Source organism: Propithecus coquereli, unplaced genomic scaffold (genome assembly GCF_000956105.1).
Source record: "Propithecus coquereli isolate 6110/MARCELLA unplaced genomic scaffold, Pcoq_1.0 Scaffold11, whole genome shotgun sequence".
Taxonomy (NCBI): Eukaryota; Metazoa; Chordata; class Mammalia; order Primates; family Indriidae; genus Propithecus; species Propithecus coquereli.
The window spans coordinates 6,343,158-6,348,161 of NW_012134969.1; the positions used below are offsets into that span (position 1 = coordinate 6,343,158).

Sequence of the window (5,004 nt, forward strand, 5' to 3'; positions counted from 1 at the left end):
TTACTTCTCCATTTTTCCATCCAATAGCCACAGTAATTTTTTAAAAAAACACATTAGATTATGTTGTCCAACCCCCATCTCCCACTAAAATCCTTCAATAGAGTTCTATTCATAGTACAATAGGAACCTAACTCTTACAGGGCCTTATAGCATCTGGCCCCTGCTTAACCTCTCCAACTTTTCACACCACTGTCCCTTTGCTCCCCCTACCCTCAGTCAGACAGGCCTCCCTGCTGTTCCTTGAGTAAGTCAGGTTCCTTCCTTTGTACCTCCTGTGCCCTCTGCCAGTACACAGAGACAGACAGACACACAGCCCCATATTCATGGATAAGAACTTCTGAGGAGTGAACAATAAACCACATAAAAAGCTCATGAGATCCCACATGACAAGCACTTAGTGGCAGATGAGCATCAATCTTGGCCAGACAAAATAAAAGGTTTAGGGAAAATTAAAATTAATGCTAATAAGCCATACGCATTGAATGAAGGATGCTAAATTATCAGCAATCACCCAAGACCCAATATAAACCAGAAATCCCAGGTTTTACACCCAGTGTGCTTCCACACCCAGACAAGCCAACAAAATTATGAGAAACAAAATAATATCCAAAAGAAATGGTTCACTAACACTAACTGTGCTACAGGCAACACTAGTGAATTTTGAAGCCAACATTATGCTGGAGGAGTAATTAAAATCATCAAGAGGGCAGGATGGTGGTGATGGCTGCACGACAATGTGAATGTACTTAAGGCCACTGAACTGTACATTTAAAAATGGTGAAATATATAAAGGGTTTTACAAACTGAAAAATGGATAAGATGGTAAATTTTATGTTCTTGCATATTTTACTAGTTTAAAAAAAGGTGGGGTAGGAAAGTTTTAACACATCCTTAGGACTAAAAAGACCTGGATCTCCTTGCCATGAGAAACATAAGAGATAAGGATATCTTCTAAATCTATTAAATCATGAAAGATACAGTAAGAATATGTAATTGCTCACTAAAGGAGAAGAAAAAGGAGACAGCTGGAAGAAGAAATATAATTATACTTCTAACATGTTTATCTTCATTAATAAAGAAAGAAACTCACATTATTAAAACAAGATACCATTTTCATTTGTCAAACTAGAAAATTAGCAAACAAAGAGATAATAATCTGGGCAAGGGAAATGAGTACGCTCTTACATTCCTAGTGAAAGTATAGTCAAGGTCCTTCTGAAAAGGAATTTGCCAGTATATATTAACAGTCTTAAAAGTGTTCATACTCTATTGCACCATTTCACATCTGTGAATGAACTGCAAGGAAACAATCCTAAATGCATAAAAAGATTAATGTACAAACATGAATGGTCATTAAAGTACTATAATGAAATAGTGGAAAATGAAATGAATGCCTGGCAATAAGAGAAGAAAACTCTAGTACACCCAGGTTTTTATATGCAAGTAAAAATGTTTCTGAAGAACTTACCATAACATGGAAAAATGTTGTTACAAAATTATAAAAAGTTATATATGCCAAGTATAATTTCAAACATTTTCAAACAACATGAACAAAAACTTTAGCATAGAATTTTTCTGCTTTTCTACAGCTGAGCTCATGTCACTATAATAGTGGCAAAGATTCATTTAACAATAAATTCTAATTTACAATTGGGAGTAGAGTAGAAGGGAAGCTATACACATCATAAAACATTCCCCCAGCTGCCTATTTTCCCTATTAAGCTCTTGGTACTCTAATCAGGAGCTATATCTTATTCTTTATCTCTAACATCTAGTATATAACTGATTAACAGATGGTAGTTGTCCAATATGACAATCTGAAAACACCTGCTCATTCAAATGCCAGCTTTCTCAACAAAAGAAATGTACGCAGACATTTACCAATCAGGAACCAGCCAACCAAGCCAAAAATGTGGGAATCTATGAAGTAGTATTTCATTATGATTAAAAACAAATGCTGCCGCCAATAAATTAAAAAAATCTTTATAGAAAGTAGTAGAAATGGATTCATGATGAAGATAAGTTTTAATTCAAATGCTAAAGGACTGACTAGATTTGGTTAGATGAAGAGGTTAGACTGCAATTTAGTAAAGAGGAACTGCCCAAGCAATCTGGGGCAATCTCATCTATTCTCATAGCTTTAATTATCACCTAATTAAGATGACAGCTCCCAAATGAATATCTTCATTTCAGAATTATATCCCAGTCTTCAGTCTCCAAATTCGAATACCCATTGGCCATTTCTACTTGGATATTTGTTTTAAACTCAACATGCTTAAAACTGATTTAGTGTTCTTTCTGTAAACCTGTTCGCCCTATATTCCCTATTTCTGTGAAGCAGAAACACTTTCCACCTAGAAAACCAATGCACCCTTAATTCATTCCTTTCCCTACACCCACATCCACCAGTTAACATGATTTAGGGATTCCTAAATAAAAATCAATCTCTTCACTCCTATCTCTAAAACCTCTGTCCTAATTCAGGTCCAGATTAGCTCCTTCCTAAATCCTGAAATTGCCTCCTAGTTGATTTTCTCACCTCCAGTCCTAACTCTCATCAATCCTCTTCAGAGACAGGCTTAAATGTCACCTCCTCAGGAAGGTCTTCCCTGTTTACCAGACCAGGTTAGATTTCACTACAGTACTCCTCTACCTCCCCTGGCCTAACACTTCAGAATGTTCTTACAATGGCTGTCTATCCTCTTAAGTCAGCTCCTGCATGAGGGAAGGGATTCTCTTTCTCCTACCACTTTGCTTTACTTCATCTAAGGCTTGGTTAAAATGACTTGGTGTATAGGATTTAACATGTGACTAATAATATGAACATATTTACTTCTTCAAATGCATATAGATTTTTTTTATGATCAATACTATACCAGTTTAAATCTCACTGCTAGAAAAGTTTTTGTCATGTATTTTCTCAAGTCATCATATACAAAACACACAAAAGTCTGTGATGTTTTTTGATATCAGAAATAAGCCTTCACACTTGAAAATATGGAAATAACTGGATTTGGAAGAAACTGGCCTAACAAAATAAAGTGAAATATTTAACAATAGAAAGCACTTCAGAAACAATGTGAATTGCCTAGAACAGAGATCAGCTTATAAACCCTGGCCATGTTTTTTAATTTCAATTCAGAATTTGTGTAAACCACTGGAAATCCTAACAACTAAAAGGAGACAAATCCAACTACAGTCACCACAAGCAACATTAACCAGTGCAATACTGAACCACAGAAGAGAATCTTATGTCTTCTACCCTCTCCTCTAACTTTGCTCTTGAGTTAGCTAATTAAAGCCTTTCGGAGAAGAAAATTCAGATGACAAGTTCTTTCGTTAGGTATGAACAACCCCAGATATCAATCAACACGTTAACTGCCATGTGAGTTGTATTTGACTCATACTAGTTTTGAGCCTGAGGCCTCATGAAGCATATGAAGACTCAATTCTCCAAAACAAATTCAGTAAGTATGTCGTGAGTCACATATAACTCAACTTGTGTGCAGTGTAAAAACTGATTCCAGCACCACATGAGTTGCATATAACTCACACACAGAAAACAATAAAAAATGGGGACGGGTATTTGCATACACAAAGAGTGCAATGTGCACCACCCGAAGGATGGACATATCTGAAACTCGGACTTGGCGGGGGGCAAGGGCAACATACGTAACCTAAACATCTGTACCCCCATAATATGCTGAAAAAAAAAAAGTCATTTTAACAGGAAAAAAAGACAATAAAAAATAACAAATTTTTCATTAAATTAGAAAGGATCATTTTGTTTTTGAAGTTTTTTTTCTATTTTCATAATAAAACACCATGACCCCAGGGAAAAATTTTTTTTTTCTAGTATGGCAGTCAATATGTTAAAACTAGTTTTGATAGATAAACAATGAAGATAACCTACACTGAACTCTAACAATACAGTAGAAAAGTTTGGGACAAGTTCCTTTCAACTTATGGGTAGCCATAGATAACTAAAGTTTTCATAATGAAACTATCAAGGAAATTAAGAGTAGAAAATGTTAACTTTTCCATTACTCATTTATTCTATCACCCTTACACTCAAAACATTTGAAGGGCATTCTAATTAAAACTCATTCTGAATATGATCTGATCTGGAGAAAATTATTCATTAAGTGTTATTAGAACTAGGAATCATCTACAAAAAAATAAAGTTGGATCTACTCAGTACCAAAATAAACTTCAAAGGAGTTGAAGACTTACACAGGAAAAATGGAATCAATAGTTAAAGTAAATGCAAGATAATTTCTTTTCAGCCTTAGAGTAACAACTTTCTGATTCAAAATCCTAGTCATAAAAAGAAACTGTGATGAATTTGACTATATAAAAACCAAAAACCTACGCATGGCCAAAAAAAAAAAAAAAAAAAAAACAGAACAAAATTAAAAGATAAACGTCAAACTGGCAAGAATATTTACTACTCCTCATACCACCAACAAAGGGCTAAAAAAAAAAAAAGATACAAACTGGCAGTACATGGAAACAAAAATATATATGAAAAGATGTTTAAAGTCACTCATAAAAAACATGCAAATTAAAACTCCTGAGATATAGAATCTACCTACCCAGCAAAATCCAGGCATTCAATAGCATACTCTATGACAAGGCAGTAGGAAAAGAGGCACTTTATCCATTGCTAGTAGGAGGGTAAACTGGTACAACCCCCATGGAGGGCAATTTGATAATATTCATTAAAATTACAAAATCATACCCTATGGCCTAGCAATTCGACTTCCGGGAATTTGGCTTGTGAATACAAATATACAGATAAGAAATGACAAGGTTACTCATTACAGTATTATTTATAATAATAAAAGATTATAAAATATGCATTAATTAGACTGGTTAAGTAAAGTATGGTATACCCACATAATGCAGGACTATACAACTATAAAAAAGAGAATAAGGAAGTCATCTATTTACTATAAGGAAAGACTGCTGAGAAATATTAAATGTATATGAATTGAATGATAT

General features: G+C 34.4%; 1 protein-coding gene across 2 annotated transcripts in view; it reads right to left on the minus strand.

The window, feature by feature from the left end:
* TSC22D1 (TSC22 domain family, member 1) overlaps nucleotides 1-5,004 on the minus strand; it is a 179,899-nt gene that overhangs the window by 104,437 nt on the left and 70,458 nt on the right. The window lies entirely within an intron of this gene.